At 39.1% G+C, this 23,063-nt stretch overlaps 1 protein-coding gene across 1 annotated transcript in view; it reads left to right on the forward strand.

Moving 5' to 3' along the window:
- The window catches only part of cd276 (CD276 molecule), a 141,602-nt gene extending 123,365 nt beyond the window's left edge, over positions 1–18,237 (forward strand). The window contains exon 8 of the mRNA XM_017714200.2: positions 17,047–18,237. The gene's annotated coding sequence lies outside the window, so the exon portion shown is untranslated. The remainder of the gene's footprint in view (positions 1–17,046) is intronic.
- Positions 18,238–23,063: the final 4,826 nt, after the last annotated feature.

The raw sequence follows: 23,063 nt of genomic DNA on the forward strand, positions 1-23,063 counted from the left end.
TGTACAGTACTGTGCAAAAGTCAGAGACCATTTGCCTTGTTTTATTTAATTTTTAGGTGCCACTTTGTATTAAGTGTCTCTAATAACTGTGTACTTACATATGGATAACACATGCAACAACACTGCTACTACTGATGATTTAGTCAGTGTTAGATGCATAGCCTATGTTATTACACATGTGTATCAATTTCAGTTTTGCCTCCTGTAATTACTCAAGTGTATGTTCTACACAGGAACTTTCCTGTAGTGCAGTGTTAAAGTTACACCTTAAAATTAGTGGACAGTTCCTGTGTAGTTGTTATGTAGGTACTGTATAATAATGGAGTTGTAATGTAGACATTGCTTTGGGTTTAATGCAACACATTTGTAATATCTTAATGTAAGTGATTACGTACATTTTACTGCAGCAGCAAGCTACTGTTCCAGTCTGATTATAAATGTTATTGTTATAATGTTATTTATGTTATTACCCTTGTGTAATTACATGAGAGAATCAGCTGTTACAACTATTAAGATATACTTGTATAATCACATGAGGCAAAACTGAAGTTGATACACATGTGTAATTATATAAGGTGTTCATTTGCAGCAGTGACTAAATCATTAGTAGTTATATTGTTGTTGCATGTGTTGTTCGCATGTAGCTACACAGTTGTTAGAGACACAATACAAAGTGGGACTAATTTTTACTCAAAACCAGCATAAAGTACAAGTTATTCATTCTTGATAAGACAACACAAGAAGCTGCTGCAGAAGTTGAAAATGCAACCAATATCTAAGACTGAACACAAATCTTTTCAAAAGAATAGAAGCAATAATACACGAAAAGAAGAAGAAAGTAATAAATGCAAAGCTTAGACAAGCTAAATATTGATGAATGTATATTATATTTAATTGTTGAGTATTTCTATGTAATTTTATGTTACATACATGTTTTATGTGTTTTTTTTACTCATGCTGAAAAAAATTTACTTTTACTTAATGGCTGTTTTGATTGGAAATGAAGTAAATGAAGGGTGGTCTCTGACTTTTGCACAGCGCTGTAGTGTTACAAGATGGCACAGTGTGTGGTTTATTAACCAAAGTACAGGCCTTCCAAAGAGAGCTGGAATATTTAAATGTGCCTCTAAAAAGTCACTCATACTTTTCTTTGTGTGAAAGAATAGAATCTATCACAGATGACCTAGACAAGTTCCTCTGGGTGTTTGGGTTCACACGGTTCAACAAATGTAATTCAATACAGTTGGACCAACTCCGTTAAGGATCTATTAATGTGTTTTTAATATCATGCAAGCCTCATAGGACTCACAATACATAGCAACATCATTGCAATGTGGCATTTATTTAACATTGTGCTGGCCTAGTAAGAAGTTTTCAATTGAAATTTCTGATAATGAGCTGATAATGCCATCATACCATTTTTATGTTAAAAATCATCATAACATTATTTGAGAGCTTCGTAAGAAATGCATAAACATACTTGAAAAAGCTGTTCTTGTGTCTTTATGAACAGCTTATGTCAGCATAAGCAAGACGACAAATTCTTTTGTCAAATTGTTCTGTCCAGAGCCATTATACTGAACTGATGAACACTTGTTCCATTTATAACATTGTTATAAAGCATCAGCCCCAAATAATTGGCACTTCATAAGGAAGAGGTCTTGTTAATTGAGGTGTAACTATTCTGAAATCAAGACCAAAACTGGTGCAGCCTTTTGAGCTCTTATTACATTACTAATGTAACAAAACTCATTTTTCATCTCATGATTAACATGAAAACGCATGTAAATCATGGTCATTATTCAATTTAAAGTTAGAGCAAGCTGTATACAGTGTTCTTCTCTTTAGTGTTCCAAATTGCTGTTGATTTATTATGTTCCAGTTGTTCTTTCTTATTCACATTAAATAAAAACAGGGAAATAACTGAACTGTGGCTCCAAAATCAAGGTCTGAACCGAACCATGGATTTGGAGAATCGTTACACCTGTACCAGTTAATAATAAACAAAATGATTTCTGTAAAAACTGTTGAGGACCTTAGGACATTACTGTAAAAAAAATCTGAAAATATATTTACATAATGGTATGATAGCAGTGATATGCATGTGCGGATTTCCACATACCTAGTACCTTTGTAAAGCTTTCATATGCTGCCTTCTAATTTCTTAGGAGTCAAAAGGCATTAACTTACATTAGTGTTCACATGCACCAGCTTGTGAAGTATCATTTTGACAAACACTAATACAACTGGATAAGCTTTGATGGCTAAGCCTCAGAAAAAAAGTAATGTTGTACTATTTCTCTGGAAGGACCAAAACCCACTAGTCTTCCACTGAAGAATTCATTCCTTTTGCGTGGGAACCCTCATAGGTGGAGCAGAGAGAGTGGTAGAAAAGCAGAAGAGGGATGGATGGAGAAAATTAAGACAGGTGATCGTTGACAACTAACAAACACGCCTGGAGTTCTGTTCCCATCATCTCCCAGCCTAGCTCACTCTGAAGTTCCTCATCCTTCTCCCTAGGCAATGAGGGAAGCACATGCCGAATTATGGAAACCAGCCGCCCTAGGACTCAATTAAATGCTATAGATTAGACATATTGCAGAAGAGTGAGAGAAGCGTGGGACTTTCTCTCCCTCACACTCTCACAGCTCGGAAGCACCTCTTATGCTTTGTCAGTTTCTCCATAGTCCAGGGGTGGCCAACCTTTCAGACACCAAGAGCCACAACAAAATGCTCATTACTACTAGGAGCCACCGGCTATATTTACACAAACATTTCTAGTTTTTAAACCCATTTTCCTACCTGTCATGTAGATGAGTTTAGTGGGACTTCTGGCATTTTTTGTTCTCCACAATCCGTTTCAAATCTGGCTTGTATTCAGTTGTTGCTACTCGAGGCAGTTCTTTCACATGTGTATCAGTAAGAACAGAGCGATGCTTTGATTTCACATGTTTCAGGGTGGAAAATACTGATTTACGTACATAGGTTGAGCCGAACATTGACAGGAGCTTCAGTGCAGCTTGTTTTACATTGGGATACTTCTCCACAGGCACGATTTTCCAAAATTCCAGGGTTCCCTCACTCAGAACAGACCTGAGTCTGTCATCTTCAAAAAGTTCAATCATTTCCATTTGAGATGTAGCTTCATCTGTCAACAATGGGGCTTTCAAACAGTCTGAGTCAGCAGCAAAAGGGTTAACAAGGAATGTAATTTGTGGCTTTTTTAGCTGTAGATCATGGAATTTGTCCTCAAAGTTCTGTTGCAGACTTTCAAGAAGTGTTGCATAGTGTGCAGTTCTCCCTTTTAGGACCTTTGCTGCTTGGGCACTTGCATTTGACACAGACTGGAAATGTGTTAGTTCTCCCTTTTTAAACAGCATGAGTTTGTTAACAAATGCAAATACTGACTGCTCTAGATCAGGTAGCATCTTTAATTTCCCCTGGAGATCAAGCTTCAGGCTGTCCAAGTGGTGCAGCATGTCCACCACGTTGGCGTGCAGTGAGGTAAAGTGACGCTGAAGATTGTAAGCTTTAAAGTTGGATAACGACGTTTGGCATATCAAACAGAACGGCTTCCCTTTCCACTCAATAAAAAAATACAGATCCTCCCACTCTGGTAAGAAGGTTTTGTGTTCATCTTCATATTTTCGTTTGGCTTTACATTTCCCCGACTCTGCCATGTTTCGGTGGGTGGATAGCTAGGAGCCTGGCTCAGCGTGTGGTTCTGCTGCGATATATATATACCGCGGATTGACCACCCCTGCCATAGTCATTGACAGGGAACATGGTGGGTTCCATCAATCAATGTTGCCAAGAACCACCTGCCTTGCCTTGAAGGGGCCATTTGTTTGACATGCAAAATGACAACCACAAAGCGTTGTTTTAACATAGAATGCAAGGCCATGATTGTCAAAATGGTCCTGCAACAAAAAGACCCAAAGGTTCTTACCGAAATGAATCCCTACTCCATCATTATTGCATTAACCCTCTATTGCATGATGTTGCCTCTAGGCAGCAAAGCTATTTTCCTCACCCATTATACATATATCACGACAATTGGGAAGGGTTTGAATAAATCAACAAAAAGCATTTTATCTGGCCATACTCGCAGTTAATGGACACTTTTAAACCTCTTTTTTAACATTTCAGTATACATTTTTTATAATGAGAATTTGCAGAAATATGTTTGTTGCCTAGAAGCAACACTGCAGGACAATGAAATGGATTCAGCCAGTCACAAGCCAGATCTCATCAGTTCAAGGAGCACAGATCTATATCATTTCTTCCCATTGTCGCACAATGTTGCCTTAGGGACCCCTGCACACATTATTATTTAAAAATATTTTTAATAATCAGGTTTTATGCAAAAAGTGAATCTCTTTTTTTAAATTGCTCTCATAATACTTGCAGTAGAGGGTTAAACTGTGCTATACACTGGAAGGAGCAGGCACAGTCAGGGGGACAGTGGGGAAACCGCGACGGTTAGCTTCTCATTCATATCTGAGGGCATGACCATAACATTTTCAAAAAGTGCAGAGATCAAGGAAATACGTGTAAAACTTCACTGGGCTACATTTCATTCTTGGGGCATGATTGCAGTAAGCTACGGTTACCAGTCAGTGTTTGTGCTATATCATGAGCAGCAGGCAGTAAACACATTAGGGTCTTTGTTTGGATCTCTACAGAGCAGATTCGAGAGAATCTGGTACGTTTTGATTTCAATGGCTCATTAACGATAGAAATCGTTCTCTGTCTGTTGCATAGTAGCAGAGACTAGCAAGGCATGGTGGCATATATTCAACTAATGTGGTCTACAGTGGCAACTATGAATTATGAGTAAATTGTGGGAGATTGTAGTGACTCAAAATGAGCCTGAAAGTCCATTTTATGATTTGGACAATGAGAGAAAATGGCTGTACATAATAGCGCCATTAACACAAATAGGTATAAATTTCAGTCAAGACCAAGGTGATGTGGCCATAGGCAAAATTGGTATCTTGTGTAATATCTATTAAATGTATCTAGTATACCTACTAAATGATTCAAACAAAACTCTTGACTTTTAAATTCCAGGTACCATGAACAATATTTTTTCAGTGTGCCAGCTACACCAACCAGACACCACCTTGTCTCTACACTCACTGTCCATTTTATCAGGTCCATATACCTTATATCATAGAGGGGCACTTTGTAGTTCTACAATTAAAGACCGTAGTCCATCTGTTTCTCTGCATACATTGTTAGCCCCCTTTTACCCTGTTTATCAATCATCAAGCCCACCAAAGAGCAGGTACTATTTGGGTGGTGGATCATTATCAGTGCCCTGCGATGGACTGGCGACCTGTCCAGGGTGTATCCTGCCTTTCGCCGAAGACTGCTGGGATAGGCTCCAGCACCCCCCCGCGACCCTGACGGAGAAGCGGCTTAGAAAATGGATGGATGGATGGATGGATCATTATCAGTACTGGCATGGCATGACATGGTGGTGGCGTGTTAGTGTGTGTTGTGCTAGTATGAGTGGATCAGACACAGCAGTGCTTCTGGACTTTGCAAACACCTCAGTGTCACTGCTGGACTGAGAATAGTCCGCCAACCAAAAATATCCAGCCAAAAGCGTCCTGTGAGCAGTGTCCTATGACCACTGAAGAAAGACTACAAGATGACCAACACAAGCCATGCAGCAATAAATGAGCTACTGTCTCTGATTCAGTGATTCAGTGACATCTAGGACTTACAGAAGGCTAGAGGGATGTTTTTTTCCTCACAAACTTGGTCCACCCATTGTAAATCAAAACATGATTGGTTGTTTCCATCGTCACTTCATAATTATGCTGGTGGTTAATCTAACGTGTTAGGACTCTTCAGTCTACCTAAATACAATGGAGGAAAACGATTCCTTATTGGCCCTTTTGTTTCCATTCAAAAGTTAACAAAGAAAAAATACTTGGAAAGTTTTAATTCAAACAAAATTCTGCTGTGTACTGTATATACACATATATTTTGAAACACATATATAAATATAAATATCCTTTTAATCATTAATGTCATTATACTGTCTCTATTATACTGAACCTACAAGGCATTTAGCATTAATAAACAAACATTTGGAAAAGGGATGTGTGAATAGCCAAACATAACTGACCAAATTCAGATTGTTGTGGCCTGTAGGTAGGGCATCTGACACGGAGGTTAGTTTCTTTAGCAGTCTTTCAGTAGCCTCCTTCCTTCCTCAGGCTTTGCTTGTCAACACAGCTAAATATTTCCTCAATTGTTCCTCAATTGTTCTCTTTTACACCCATATCCCACATGAATGGAACAACACACAGATACATTCACACACCATTGACAAGGACTTGACATCCCACAAGCCCCTGAGAGAAATGGGCTGTGATGTTTATTGTCTTTTTTATTGCTTTTACTCTTGGCTCATTTGCTTTGGTTTCTTGAACTAATTGCTTTTTCTTCAGACAAATTGTACTAATTATACATATAAACATATACACTAACATTAGAGTTTGATGTGTTTACAATAAAGGATGTACAGAGGTTCATCTGTAGATATGGAAATTACTTTAAGTGGCTTTTTGCATATTTAATGTTCCACTGTCAAGGTCTCAGAACGATTTATGATGGCTATTTATTTGCCTTTTTAGTCATGTTTGCATAATGCGCATAATATTGGTGAAACAGTTCACTTAAAATCAATTAACTGACTTTCGTTTTGCCAAACAACTGTAAACATGGAGTTAATCAAAGGAGTGTGTGCATATCATTTAGTGCATTGTGATTTGTAAAAATGCAAACACGGATGTGTTAGCTCATTCTAATGGGAATATTCATGAATCTCATGCCAGTACACATGCTGCGCCTTTGGTGTGTGTCTTTCAGAGTGGATAGCTGTCTTTGTGTAAAGTTGCATGAATATATTAAGATCAATCTGCATTATCAAATCAATGTCCCCCAAACGCTTCAGTCGCTGCTGCCGAAGATGATGTCCGAGGAAAATACGTGGACTATAGATTCTTCAGCGTGTCTCAAATCGATAAGCCATAAAGAAAACACTTTCTGAAAACCCTCCAAAGTCTGTCACTCGAAATGGTTTTGCTCAAATAGCCTGACTTAGATAGATACTGTAATATCCTGACTTTGCAAAATAGAAAAAAAAGTATATAAACCTTCCTTTGTCATCCCCATTATTCGATACAGCAAGCTGTGCACTGCAGTGAAGTGGTTGAGAAGCATGTATAGGGTAATGCAGTGAAGATTGAGGCAAAGCAGATCGAGGTTTTTTGCTGCAGGCCTCTAGATTTATAATGTGAAAGTGTGGTAGGATGTAGAAGTCTCAGCCAGCAGACTGGTCCAGAAAGCATGTTCACTAAAAATTACTGGACCCTACTGACCAAAAATTATGGAAGCTAGCAATGATGCTTCACAAACAATTACTCTGAGGTATTTTGCTAACAAGCAACATGTTTATATGTTTATCTTCTTTATCCTTAGATCTAGGTCTTTAGTTTAAGCAGTAAATAATTTCAAAGCTTGCTCATAAAACTGCCCCAGTAACAATGCTGATTCTGCCTGTAAAAGACTGTAAAATATATATATATATATAAAAGACTACAAACTAAGATACATTTTACCTTGTTTGTTGTTGTTTTACAGTGACTCTGGCACTGAGCTGCTGCTGCTGCTGTTTTAATTTCCTGAAAGCTGGTTAATACTTACAGTGGTTGACATATCTAATATCTAACTAGACTTCTATTGTCTAACCAGAACCAGGTCTCACAAAAAATCAATTGGATAATTTTTCTTAGGCATATTTTTTAGTTTCCAGAAATCACTAGGCCATTTTTTAAGGTTTAGACAGCACTGGGGGGTGCCCAGGTGCCCCAGGAGTCCAAAGGTGTTTCTCCAAAATGTTCTGTTGGTTTACAGCAGGGTTGCCCAATCTATTAATTGCGATCAACCAGTCGATCGTACAGTGCATGTTGGTAGATCACGCCTCATTCAAACAGGCTATCAAAGTTCAACACTTTCTTACTGCTTCTGGCAGCGTGCAGGTCAACAAGATTGTGGCCACCATCTCTTTAGTTTATTGCTTGTTAACACAGCTATGCCACAGCTCGGCTAAAGCACTGCTGCAAGTTTACCTGTAACAATCTAAAAGGTTTTCATTTATCGGTAGCCAGTTTGTGTGGCACCATTTTTGCCTTGAGTGAGCACAAAGAAAGCAAAAACTTACCTCTTCTATGTGGATCAGGAGGAGGACTATTTTTTACAATGTCAAACTCCAAATGCATCTGCTTAGCCAAGTAGCCATTGCACTTCCAAAGAAGGGGAACATCGGGAAGCATGTAAAACTATACATAAAACTACAACTATGAATTCCCAGCAAAAAATGAACTCCAGACCACAAGCCTGGCTGACAATAAAGTGTGATTTTTTTAGTCGTTTGCCCTGTAATGCTGAATGTTAATATAGGCCACTGAAGTGCATTAAAACATTTCAAATCTTTTAAAAATGCTGATGAGGCCAGAAGGTAGATCACTATGACCTGTCCACTGGTAGACCACTATGACCTGTCCACACAAAAAATATGGGAATCCATGGTTTACAGTGATGTACTCTTATGTATTATATGAAAGTCTTCATAAGAAATTACACAGACCATTTGTAATTCTTTGCCATGTCCTACTTTAACACACCTGATTTAGTTCATCAAGCTTTTAGGAGCATCTGAATGGGAGAATCAGGTGGATCTGATTAGAGCTGTAATAAAACTCTGCAGGAAAACCACCAGGAACCAAACTAATTAAGAATCATTTAGTAGTACTCTGTACTCACATTAGTCAAACTCTGTGTTCTGTGTAAAACAACTGTCCGTTATAAAATATTCATGCTCTTTTGTTTTGTTTCCAAAGTTGGTGTTGCTTTCAAACGTTTGGCCTGTAGTATGTGTCAAAACCTTTACTGAAGGTAGAATTATGTATTTTTTGTGCACATTGCGGCTTTGCTTCATTTTGGCATCTCAGAAGTGCACCAGTGCAGATTTATTGAGTACATAAGATTTCAAAGTGGCCCAAACATTTCAAAGCAGCGCAGTGCAGTAATGAGAGGCACACGGAGTGGCTGGGGAACCAGGCCATGTCTAAGAAGTGCAGTGGGAAGAGAATAAGCAGAATCTGTAATCAATTTGCTTACATGCAAATTAATCAGATTGAAACTGGAAAGGCAGAGAACCTCATGGTATACTTGTGTGAGAAATGTCTAAAACATGGTTACCTTTACAGACTGACCAAATCTGGATCAGTTAAATCACCCATGAACCCCCAGCAAAGAGCCCACGGGCAGCACTGCAGGCAGTCTCAGCTTCACTCTGGAAAATTCATTAGAAAGCGAGTAAGTAGAGGCGCTTAGAACAGCCTGCCTGGTTTACATGCTTTACAAGGTGCTCACGTTCACGGAGAAAACACAGAGCTGTGACTCTCTCTCTCTCTCTCTCTCTCTCTGTCTCTCTCTCTCTCTCTCTGTCTCTCTCTCTCTCTCTCTCGCACACACACTCTGTGTCTGAATCACCCTGCCTTTGGGGCTTACCAAAGGAGACTCTTCAAACAAGGCTTTGTACTGAAGTGGAGAATCAAGATTAATGCACTTCCACAGCTCCGCTTGCTCCGGGGGAGAGAGCCAGTATAATTAACACCACAGGGCCTTGAAGGAGAGTGGAAGGGAGAAATCATACAAAATAATAGAAGAGAGACGAAAAGATTACATGAACAATATAACTATTTATATATATGTATATTTTTGTCCTGGCTTCCTTTCTTCATGACACAATCTCACGTGACCATAAACAGCCATTTTGGCTATGAGTAGGCCCACTGCGTTGTGTTGTCAACATTAGCCTGATTGGATTCCATTCAAGAGAAGCCTAATATTAGCTAGCATGAAATTCACCACAGCAATCGTCCTTGGCAGGAGCCGTACTGCACTGGGGGGTGTTTCCCCTGGCATTATACAGCCCCCCTTATTTGCGAGTACGTTTTGTAATCCCACTACATTGCCTTGGGACGTATTACACCAGTGTAACCTCTATGGCCTCTCAATGGCGAGGTACTAATCTTCGCAATATGGAACATGTGCGTGGCTCACTGATTATTTCCCCCCCTCGCCCCCATTTGAATTTCATTATTATCATCGCTATCACTCACGTTAGAGTCAACAGAGCAGCGGGAGCATGGCCTCCCCTCTGTATGCCGTACTGTAAATATATAAATAAGTGTAAGGTTACCGTGGAAGGGAATGAAATATGGCATTTCCATTTCAATGCAAATGAAGGGGAGAATGAATGCAGTTTGGATTTACAGAGGCTCATTATAATGAGACCATTGTGCCGGTGTGTTTCTTTTAACGGAACAATCTCCTATAGGCCGAGGAAATTAGTGTGCAGGGCTCTGTACTTCGCACAAATGAAACTGTCTGTCAGCACACCACTCCTTTCCTGCCGAAGGAGCGTGACGAGGCAGCTCTGTCCTCAGTCAGTTGGACAGTTATGTGTGCGGAAGGGTGAGGTTTCCATGCTTAACCTTTCCGATCTGCAATAGTGAATGAAAAAAAAAGCCTTTGATTTGTAGAAAATATTGGAGGATCCTCTTCTTGGAAACTAGAAATAACTCAAAGAATAAAAAGAAGCTGGGAGCCTGTTTTTACCACGATTCTCGACCACGTCTTCTCATTCTCTGATTTCTAACATACTTCTGCAAACACTTAACCTATATTTATTATATATTAGAGTAGCTCAGTTGCACAATTTCCATTAAACTGCTTAATACTAACACATAGCATGAAATAAAATGATCAAACTAGAATTATTTGTCATGTTATGTAATATACTGGAGCGTAGAATTACATCCCTCGGCCAGGTTAGATTTTGTGTCCTTTTTGTTTTTGTCCATCAGCGTTCTCTCACTGCAGTACCCAGCATGCATTTTGCAAATACATCATACAACCACTGGGAATCCCAACACTGTTCTAAAGAAATCTGCAACTAGCATGTTCACTAATGTAAAGGCTAGTAGACACAGTTTCCATACCTGGCATGCTGCAGTATTTTTAGCTGTCTATCTTCCATCTTCATTAGCCAGGCAGTTGGGGGCCCCTAAAGCAGTTACAGTTACAGTTTTTTTAGAAGTTCCACCCACCTTCAAAATACATCATCAGAGAGGGATCCAAACCAGAAAATCTCACACTGGAGATTTCTGTGGCTTTAGTGCAGGAGGCGAGTGGGCATGTGTACAATGGTTGGAGTTTTCATCGTGGCCGGAGGGCTGCTTTCACCACTAGACTACAGGGGAAAAAAGAAAGTAATGTTGGAAGAATTACTTTGTTTCAGAAAATTCTTTATGCAGTGAATTAGCTAAACATCCATTTTCTGATCAGATAATGTTCCTCTTATTTGCTTATAAATCTCTTTTTCCCATGTATCGGCTCCTCACAGTTGGAAAATACATAGCTGCTCCTTTCTGTTAGATAAATCTTCTCCTTTGCAATCCATCTCATTCATTTCCACGCAAAGCGAGACCCGAGAGGAGATGTGGGTCCTGGGAGAGCAAGCAGGTGTGAAAATACAGTGTTGTGTTCATTTGTATGATGGATTACCGGGAGGCTCGATTGGCCTCGGAGGCTGAGGGAGTAAGAGCCAAAGTGAGTTTTCAGTGGGACGTCTTCTTGCTTATTCATATGGATGCGTTTTGGGTGGAATGGTCTTGTGAAAAGGAAGTGCGTGACGGTGCAATTGTCGGGTTGTATTTATTTATTTATTTACTCCACTTGAGCAAAAGTATTTGGCTTCAAATTTACTTAAGTATTGAAAGTAAAAGTGCTAAAAGATTAATTATGACTCCAATGTCCTATTATCGTTGGACTGTGTGCTTGCACTGGGTCAGTATGTCCAACAGGTCAAAACAAGCTCGAAACAAAGTGACTGCTGTGCCCTGATTGGTGTTCTTACTTTACACTGCTTTTGTTTTGACATGTTTCATTTTTATACACACATAAACCAAAATTAATGACAGATTTCTCATAATGTCGTGGAGTAAAAAGTAAAATATTTGACTTTGAAATGTAGTGGAGTGAAAGTAAAAAGTCACTCAAAATGGAAATACTTCAGTAAAGTACAGATACACAAAAAATACTTAATTACAGTAATGAATTACATTTACTTAGTTACGCTCAACCACTGCTCACACTGTCAGAAAAAATAAATAAATGTTTCGTCAAGGTACAAACAATGTAAAAGTACCCTCAAAGGTACAACAGTGGTTTTAAGATCCAACTGTGTACTTTAAACAATTTTTCCCTTCATATTTGTACCTTTTGTAACCTTTTTAAATAACATTTTAAGCTAGAATAATAAAATAAAAAGGCCAGAGTCAAGACAAGGAGTATGGAGACAATACAACTTAAAAAATATAAAAGTGATGGAATAATAACTGCTATGTACCCTAACTGAAGGTACTGCAGATGTAACCTTGAGAGTGGCACCGTAGTGATGTTTGGTACATTTTTTCTGTGAATACATTTATTTAATCAATCTCTTTTCCACAGTGATGTACAACTAAATCATAGTAGAGAGCGTCTCAGGAATGGGGATGGTAGTAACACTGCAGGCCAGTCAAGTTCTTCCACACCAGACTTACCCAACCATGCCTTTGTGGACGTTGCTTTGTGCACTGGGGCTCAGTCACGCTGGAATAGAAAAGGTCCTTCTCCAAACTGTTCCCACAAAGTTGGAAGCACAGAATTTTCCAAAACATCTTGGTGTGCTGAAGCATTAATATTTACTTCACTAGAACTAAGGGGCCTAGATCAATACCTGAAAACCAATCCCAAAGCATTATCCCTCCTCCACCAAACTACAGTTGGCACAATAGAGTCATGCAGGTAATGTTCTCCGTCAGACAACAGATAGAGAAGCATAATTTGTTACTCCACAGAATACATGCCCACTATTTACAAGTCCAGTGGTGGTGTGCTTTACACTTCCATTTTTCAATAATACCACTCACTGTTGATCGTGGAAAATCTAGAAGGGAAGAAATTTTGCGAACTGACTTGTAACAGTTTCATCCTATTACAGCACCACACTCGAGTTAAGTTCTTTAGAATGACCTGTTTTTTCACAAATGTTTGCATGGCTAGGTGCTTGATTTTATACACCCATGGCAAAGGGACTGAATGAAACACCTGAATTCAATGATTAAGTGGTGTGTCCCAATACCTTTGTTAATGTAATGTACCTTATTTTCTTAGCCCTCGAATCACTGTATAGCAGCCATAGTCATCAAACAGATTAGTAATCTGCCCACTTTTTATTCTTTGCTTTTGACAATAAGACTTTTCACTTTAGACTACTCCACTAGACTACACGCCCTAACAAATAGCTTGCTGAACTTCAACAGTATCATCTCGTTACAAGAGGACCAAAGTCCCAATGCAAGTTTTAGGCAGTGAGGAATTTCTCAAGGCTCTGGCACTGACTTGAGCAGGATTGGCAGCATGCACAGAGTTCCCACCTTATTCATTAGAGTATAACGTTTACTCACTGTCTGCAATTTCTGCTGTCAGATCAAGTCAAATCATCATAGGAATGAGCATTATTGCTTTGACAGGTAAAGAAAAAAAAATCAACTAGACAAAGTGCTGCACGCAACATATTCTCTTTTATTTCCCTTTTGTTCTTTTCTACGTTTCTTGGTGTGCACCTTTTTAAATCAAAGGTCATCCTTTTCTTCTTTTCATGTCTTTTTTGTGCATTTTGCACTGTGAATGTTTCACTTAGCATGCTAAGACCACTTTTGGGTACATGGATGATTGATTATGTGTCTAAACTAACCACCTAAGCTCACTAGCCAGCAATACTGCCGTTCTTTAAGTCTCGAACCTTGTGTGTGACATAATTAAGTTCCACCCAAGTTAATTCCCCGCCAGGTTTAATGATGCATTGAGAGCTATTTCTTTAGTCGTATTACCAGCAGGGTAAAGCAGTCTATAGGGAATGGACTTGAGAGGAGAGTGCATTAAAAGTTTGAACTTACCTGTTGAAACGGTTTAGTGATTTGTGACTGGATAATGTTTAAACATGGAGGTTTAATGAGAGCCATCTGGACAAAGTGTTTTTTTTTTTTTTTTTTTTAATGAAAGGTGACTTGAAGCACACTACCACATTAATTGGACCAGAACTGTTACTATAAATTTTCTGACTTTGGACCCAGCACTCATAATTAGGTAGATGTTTCACGGTATAATTTCTTGGGTTTGTTCTTGCTGCTGCTATTTTTTTTCCATATTGCTTTTGTCTCATTTAGCTGAAGCTTCTATGAGCTAAAGTTTCATTCATCAAACTCTTGGGATCCAATTTAAAAGATTTTAGTTTCCAGTGGTCAGTTTTGCATCATTTATAAAGGCACATATAATGCTGCCTCATTAACAGTGTTGAAGACTCCAGGAAAAAGACTTGGCAAGATTGTTTCCTCAAACAAAAGTAGCACATAGTTTCTGGTTTATGTTTGTTTGGAGGTATGGATTTTTCTTTTTCTGCTGCCTCCAAGTTTGTGTGAACAAAGCTATGAACATTTAAATTATGTGTAAGCTCAGTCAGTGTTGATCTAGTTCTGGATATTTAGTCTGCATTTAGAACTAGCTCTGAATTTTTAATATATATATATATATATATATATATATATATATATATATATATAAACTGAATCTCTAAGTTTAATTTGCATTTAGATTTGGGTCCACATGTTTGCTCTGCATCTAAAACTGGCCCTAGATATTTAGTCTGCATATAGGGCTATGATGGTTTGAATGTTTAGTCTGCTTATGGAGTTGCCTCTGAATGTTTAGTCTGTTTATGGAGCTGGCTCAGGATGTTTAGATATATGTTTAGTCTGCATATAGAGCTGGCTCTGGATGTTTCGTCTGCATATAGAGCTGGCTCTGGACATTTAGTCTGCATATAGGGCTGGCTCTGGATTTTTAGTCTGCATATAGAAATGTCAATGGATTTTTAGTCTGCATATAGAGCTAGCTCTAGACATTTAGTCTGCATACAGAGCTGGCTCTCGATATTTTGTCTGCATATAGAACGTCTCTGGATGGTTAATCTGCATATAGAGCTGGCTCTGGATGTTTCGTCTGCATATAGAGCTGGCTCTGGATGTTTCGTCTGCATATAGATCTGGCCCTGGATGTTTCGTCTGCATATAGATCTGGCTCTGGATGTTTCGTCTGCATATAGATCTGCCTCTGGATGTTTCGTCTGCATATCGAGCTGACTCTGGATGTTTAGTTTGTATATAGAGCTGACTCTGGATGTTTCGTCTGCATATAGAGCTGGCTCTGGATGTTTCGTCTGCATATAGAGCTGGCTCTGGATGTTTCGTCTGCATATAGATCTGGCTCTGGATGTTTCGTCTGCATATAGATCTGGCTCTGGATGTTTCGTCTGCATATAGATCTGCCTCTGGATGTTTCGTCTGCATATCGAGCTGACTCTGGATGTTTAGTTTGTATATAGAGCTGACTCTGGATGTTTCGTCTGCATATAGAGCTGGCTCTGGATGTTTCGTCTGCATATAGATCTGGCTCTGGATGTTTCGTCTGCATATAGATCTGGCTCTGGATGTTTCGTCTGCATATAGATCTGCCTCTGGATGTTTCGTCTGCATATCGAGCTGACTCTGGATGTTTAGTTTGTATATAGAGCTGACTCTGGATGTTTCGTCTGCATATAGAGCTGGCTCTGGATGTTTCGTCTGCATATCGAGCTGACTCTGGATGTTTAGTCTGCACATAGAGCTGACATTGGATATTTAGTCTGCTTAAATTTAGTCTGCATGTTTAAATCTAGCTAGACATTTAGGCTGTGTCTAGAACTTGCTTTTAATGTTTGTATGTCTCTTGCTCTGGGTGATTAGACTGTGTCCAGCTCTTGATGTTTGTGCTGTGTCCAGAATTATATGTTTGGATGTTTAATGTTTAGAGTTGGCTCTGGATGTTCAGTCTGTCTTAAGTTGGCTCTGCATGTTTAATCTTGTGTCTGAAGCTGACTCTGGAAGCTTAATATTTGTCTGGAACTGGCACTTAATGTTTAATTCATATCTCTTAAAATACTTGGATAATTGGTGTCATGTCTAAATCTGGCTCTAGATGTTGAGACAATGTCTAGAGCTGCATTTGGACATTTCGTTTGGTGTCTGGAACTGGCTATGGATATTCAGTCTGTTTCTAGAGCTGGTCTAGATGTTTACTCTGTGTCCTGACTTAGATCTGGATGTTTAGCATGTATTTAGAGGTAGTCTGAATGTTTAGTCTGTGTCTAGAGTTGTTTTAGATTTTCAGTCTGTGTCTAGAACTGGATATGGATGATTAGGCTTTGTCTAGAGATGGAGTAGATATTTATTCTGTGTCTTGAATTGGCTTTGGATGCTGAGTCCATCTCTAGAGCTGGATGTGGTTGTTTCATCTGCATCCAGGGCTAGTTTGGATGTGTGTCTAGAGCTAGTCTAGATATTTACATTGTGGCTGGAGCTGGCTCTGAGTGTTTAGTCTTTATCTGCAAAAACATGGGGCAACAACCTTTTAGGAAAAAAAAATATGAGTATTAACTAAATGCAGTGCTTGATTCAGTATTAAAATGTTGAACACAGATCGTATTTTCCTCCTCATGGTCTGCCATCCACAAGGCTGTATTCAGTTCACCTACCACATCAATTTGTTTAGAGATATATCAGATGGTGATATGTTCTGCTCCTTTCAACATTTAGTGTCAGCAAGGTATCAGACCGACTCCTCAGCAAAAGGATTATCAATCTGCTGATTTCTGCTTTCCACTTGTCTTGGGCCTGTAGGGTTATTATGTATTCTTGCATTCAGTGCAAAAACACAGGCACTCAAGTGTTACTTTAATCTGAACCCATCAGATTCTCTCCATAAAAGAACATTTTCTCATTTAACCTGATCTGTCTCCTCCTTTTTGTGTTGCAGGGTGAAACCACGCATGAAGGAAGGAGTCTCACTCTAAACCCCAGTGCATCAGACCATCCAAGAAGAGGTGCATTTGATTTCAGCATACAGTCTTTTTAGGGCATTCTCAGTGTTTCTAATACCTGTGCATTTGCTGTATGTTGAAAGTGCAACTTAATACATTCCTTTGAATCACATACCCACAGTAAGTTGAGCTCATATGGTAGAAGACACTAGAAAATTGAAGTCTTAGACATTTTATATAGATTTTAAGTATCACACTGTGGTTACATATGTGTAAACACACAGGTATTAGAACACATATTTAGTACTGCCAAGGCCCACCAATTCTTCCTTCGTTCATTTCTGCTGTCAGTCTAGCTTCCTGTTTTATATTTCGAATGCTATTCGTCTTCCTTTCTAAACAGCATGGACAGAAATAACCTTAGCCATTCTAATAGTCCAGCCTTGCTCCCAGCAGTGTTCGCTTCCACTCGCCATCACTATGAGGCAAGTCCCTGAAATGTATGGAGCAGGGGCTGTAATTGTATGCAGAGTGTGCTAAACAGAAAATCTGTTTGAAGGCCATTGCCTTTGACAAGCTTCCAGCTTCACCACTGACACCAGCTCCACTCCATTCTGCATTCAAAGTGGAGCCTCATGTAACATCTCAGACCTAATAGAAAGTGAAGAGCTTAAGAGAGGAGCCAGCGAAGAAGCAGCCGTCAGTGTCTGGAGTGAAGAGAGGATCTCCTCTTTCTCTCTTACCCTTGCTTCTCCACCACTGCACTGGCCTGGACTAATTAAGGCCTGCCCATGAACTAACTTGTACCTGTCAGCGTCTGCCTGCTCCCAAGAAATCCAATAACTTTGGGGAGAAATTTCAATTGAATGCCAGCTAAGCTCGAACAAACTGCAAATGGTGCATGGGACACACCCTGGTTCCTCTTTGGCCTTGACAGCAATATGGTGAGAAATGGTTTTAATGAACGCAGAGTCGACTGTGGGACTGTGAGACACTTAAGGTGGAATATATTATGAACTGTTTTTTTTTTTTTTTGTATTCTAGGCTTTTTTTTTAAACAATTGCTTGTGGTACTTAGAATAATTTCTGTGCCAAATGATTTGATGTGTTATTCCAAGAATGTAAGAATGTTGCCAGTCAGTTATTATAACATGCTTTACAATGATAAAATAATCATTGTCATTAAATGTTTAGTGCCAGTGTGCTTTTTTTTGGTCCACCGTCGTTTGACTTGGAAATTCATGAAGACAAACATGGTCTAAGAATACACAAATATGCTGTATTTCTTAGCTCCTGGCAGAGACCTGCTGCCTGGTTTGTATCCCAAATCTAAACACAAATATGTCTCTTTGTATGCTCTTCCTAACACCAGGGAACATCCCTGTGGCTCAGACAACTGCCTGAAATTAAGTTACAGATTAGTAAAGGCAGCCTTGGGGAAAGCTTTATTTCCCTCCACCTTCTATGTTTTTCCTGTAATTTACTCGTCCCATGCTCAGGCAAATGTCATGGGATTAATGAAAGGCAATGGAAAACTTGAAAGGGTTCAGTTTGAAGCCTTTGTCCAGCTGAATCTACATGTTTATGGTTTGGATGTTTAGCCACACCATTAGCTCTATACATTCAGTGTGTGCCTAGAGCTCACTCCAGATGAGGGTTATTAACTTGACCGTGAACATAATTGGCTTGACATGAGCCACTTTCTATCTTTTACAGCTCAACAGTCTTAGACATGACTGGACATCAAAGGGTAGCATTATTTCTCTTGTCAGCTGCTTTGTAGACACTATTGCTACAGGTAAGTCCTGAAAAATCATGGAATCGTTATAAAGACAAGAGTGACAGACTGAAGTCTGGGACCTCTGTGATTTTGGAGGATGTTACACTGGAAATTTTTAATCAATGTAACCTGCTTAAGATACATTAATTTACAGTTAAACTATTAGTGGAGCTGTAGTCACATTTGATGTGAGAGTGGACCAGCCAAGACTCAACATATTCAAGTCAAGATACAAAGGGTAAAAGGGGAGTTGAAACTATTGGTATCAGACCACAAAACAGTCAAGTGTAAATGCAAACAAGATGCACTGGTTGTGGTAAATTGCTATCTGATTGCTTGGACCACTGCAGATGGTGAGATATGCACTGTAGATGCAGCTGCCAAGTATAAACATAATTGTTTTTTTTATACCATGTTCCTTATGGATTGTATTTTTAAGTACATTATCTGATTAACAAATAAAAAGGTCAGATGTAGACTCAATGTTGAATGTTAAATTTTTCATATGTGGTATTACGCAATGGAACTAAATATCATGCGAAACCTGCAAAGCAGTGTCACTGTTTTTCAGACATAAAATATATTGTTTTTGAAATCTTCCCCACTTTTTGTACAAGAATAGTCCAATGGGAGAGTAAATTAAGGTTAGAAGTATCCATGGGTAGCTAGAAATAAACTTGAAGAAACTGATGAGGAGGATTTGAATAGTGCAGGCTACCCCAGTGCTGTTCCTCACCAGACATTGGTGCTTTCAATGCCACAGACGAGTCCTCCAGCAAAAGCAAAATCCTGGACGCTTGTCATAAAAAAAAATGGCTGACCCCACCCCCTGCTGAACGGAAAAACTAGCAGTTTCTCTATCCATCATGACATTGTGACACAGCCAAGCTTTCTGGTGCATGGCATTGCAATGGATGTTCAAACTGGATGCATTGCTCATGTGCTTAGATGGTACTGAGGAGGATAAGTCAGTGAATGGGACAGAGAGCGCACCTGTGGCCTGCCCACATGAATTACTTGGAATTCCTAGTGATTCTCCTGACTTTTTCTCCTTCTTGACGGGCTGCCCCATTCTTGTATAGATGAACAATACAACAGTAGTGGTCTATAACAGTCAGGGAGGATGTGGTACTGTCATTTGGAAACTCTGGTGCACAGGTGCACAGGCGCTATGGAGCAGAGCTCAAATTCAGTTGCAGAAAGCCGCTCACATGCTTGGAGTTCTTTACTGAGGGTAGATCTATTGTCACAAGGAAATCCCCATTATGGGAAATGAGATGTGAACAAAGAGGTGGTGAATCAAATTTGGGCATATTTTGGGAAAGCTGCCTTAGATCTATTCACTGTGTGGGAAAATGCTCAGTGCCCTCTGTTTTAGTCTCATGAACGATGCACCAATGGGAGTGCATGCCCTAGCCAATGTGTGGCTGCTTACTCTCCTCTATGCGTTTCCACTGCAGACCCAGATTTCATTGACTCATGCCAGTGTGAGAGAAGCAGGTCTATCCCAAATGCTGATAGCTCCAAACTGGGTTTGTGCAGTTAATTCAGGTGCTTTTCACATAGCCATGGTTACTCCCTCCCTTTACAGGGAGATCTCCTGCCGTTTCAATTTTTGATCTTCACCCAGAGCACATAGCACGTTGGGCCTAATCCATGATAATATAAATACTTATGACCTCCTCACTAATATCATAGCAGCAATTTAGTATATCTGCCTGATATATGTGGACACTATGCTGGTAAATGGCCACCATTTCAGGATTGTGAAAACATATATTCCGTATAATATTCTGATTCTGTATTTTAAGTGTTTTCGGTAACACTTTCTATGAATGTTACGTTTGTAAGCATCTATAAACACATTTATAACATGTTATAATGAATTCATATAACATTCATATTGCATTATAAACATGGTTATAAATATTTATACAAATGAGTTACACTGAATTACACTTTAGTCATTTTTATTATACATTATGAATTGTTAACATAATGCATTATAAATGGTGTTAATAACATGTTATACTGTCAGTGCAAAAGAAGTCAGTCCCAGCTTGGAGGGTGTAAAGACAGATTTCCAAAATTTTATTTGTCACTGTCTGTGCTGTTCGGGCTGCATGTTTGGTGCCCTACTCCTGAATATTCAGATGCTCCAAACAGTATAATATTGGATATGCAGTGTTAAGTTAGTGTCAAGCTAACAGTGGTGTACATTAACAGTGGTGTACATTGACTTTCCTACATTGGGTAAAACACTAATGGCAGCACTAGTTTAAGCCTGTAATGTGTTTTATTGTGCATGTTTTAGCATTTCAGTAAATTCTTCAGTTAATACTTCAAGTTGAAGCCTCACTCTTAACACTGGAGGAGGCTTTAGTACAGTATGCTTCATTTTACTTAGAGCGGACAAATACAACTTAGGAGCTCTTATAGTTTGTTATGAACAGTATTTTAAATGTATTCTGTTAACAATTCATAATGCATAATAAGCAAGTCTACAACATGCAATGCATTTTTATAAATATTTATAGCCATGTTTATTTTGTGTTATGAATGCATTATAACATGTTATGAATGTGTTTATAGATGCTTACAAACTTGACAATCATAGAAAGTCAGTGTTTTTTCTCTCTCTGCTTTTGATGTAGGGTTTGATGGGGCAACACACCCTTATATATATCACTTTAAATAAAAGACTACACCTTCTCACCCTGTATCTAGGTGATATTCATACGCTCCCGGTGCTCTCTACGTGCCTGTAGTTATCCCAAATGTAGCCCTGTAGTTATCCCTAATGCAGTTATTCAATTCCAAGACAGTTATTCATATTCCAAGTTATTCATATCCAAGACAGATTTTCTCATGAATTCACAGCTTGCTCTTTCTATCTTAGACACAGCAAGTAGTTCACTGTGCCTGGTACATGCACTGCATTTACATGAACAGGACAGGAGGATATAGAAAAGCTAATCAGCTCATATTTTTAACAAAACAAATTTTTAAGGCCACTGCTAAACAAGTCCTGTTCTACTGCACAGAGGGTGCTATTGCTTTATCTTACACCAGCAAGGCCCTGCAGCCATCAGCTGCTTATGTGCAAATTCTACCCTATAACTGACAACTTTCTATGACATTTTTTGAGACTTTCCTGTGGAGGAAATATGTGCAGCAGCAAACACTGTTCAGCAGAGGCTCACAGGTCAAAAATTGCATTGGCCACATTAATTTACTTCGCCATATTTGGTCTTTGACATAGAAGTTGATATATTCCACACTGAAATACTGAAAAGAATGCTTGAAAGAAAATCAGGTGACACTTTATTGTGAGTGGTCCTTTTAGATGAAACAAACACTGAACTGACTCTCTGTAAGGTAGGGTTAGGTTTTGGGTTGTGGTTGGGTAAGGTCAGATTTAACATAATGGAAGTAACAGATCAACAATACATCTACTTAATGTAAGTAATTTATCAACAGCACATCTACAAGATATTTATTTTAGTGTATTCAGATGCTTCCCTACTGCTGCTTCACTGATATGCTGTTGATGTGTTACTGCTAATCTGTTTAGAGTTTATTAATCATCTACAAATGACCACTCCAAATACTGTTTTACTGAAAGCCATAGCTTACAAAAAGTAGCCTTGTTTCTCTGACAGCATGTGGCATCTTAGGAGACCACCATCCTTGCATGAAGTAAGGAAGGTGGCTAATTTTGAGTGACTATGAGTTGATATATCGGCTACGCCATTCAGAGGAGCATTCCTTCTATGATCTTGACTCTAGGCCGGGGGTCACCAGTCTTATCCATGCAGGGCCAGTGCGGCTGCAGGGTTTCATTCCAACCAACCACCTACCACTAATCAATTGCTAGAAGATGAATTAAAGCAGAATGGTGTGACTTACAGCTCACTGCACATCATTAATGCTTTGTATATTAGAATAGCTAATGATCTGTGTATGATTCAATATTTTCCTAGCATCTGCTTTTATTTTTCTATAATAGTGGTGTTGAGTGTTGTTTGCATGACATAAAATAAAAGTTTATTTGTATTGCACCAATAAGAATTTTAGTGCCTGTGTTACTGGGAGACCAACTGATTAAGCAATTGAAACCAGCTCTGCATCTGTGTGATTGGAATGAAAAGTTGCAGCCACATTGGCACTTTGTGGGTAAGATTTGTGACCTCTGCTCAATGGCCTGGAGAAGCATACCCATTGTGAGATTCA

The sequence above is a fragment of the Pygocentrus nattereri genome, chromosome 7 (assembly GCF_015220715.1).
Source record: "Pygocentrus nattereri isolate fPygNat1 chromosome 7, fPygNat1.pri, whole genome shotgun sequence".
Classification (NCBI taxonomy): domain Eukaryota; kingdom Metazoa; phylum Chordata; class Actinopteri; order Characiformes; family Serrasalmidae; genus Pygocentrus; species Pygocentrus nattereri.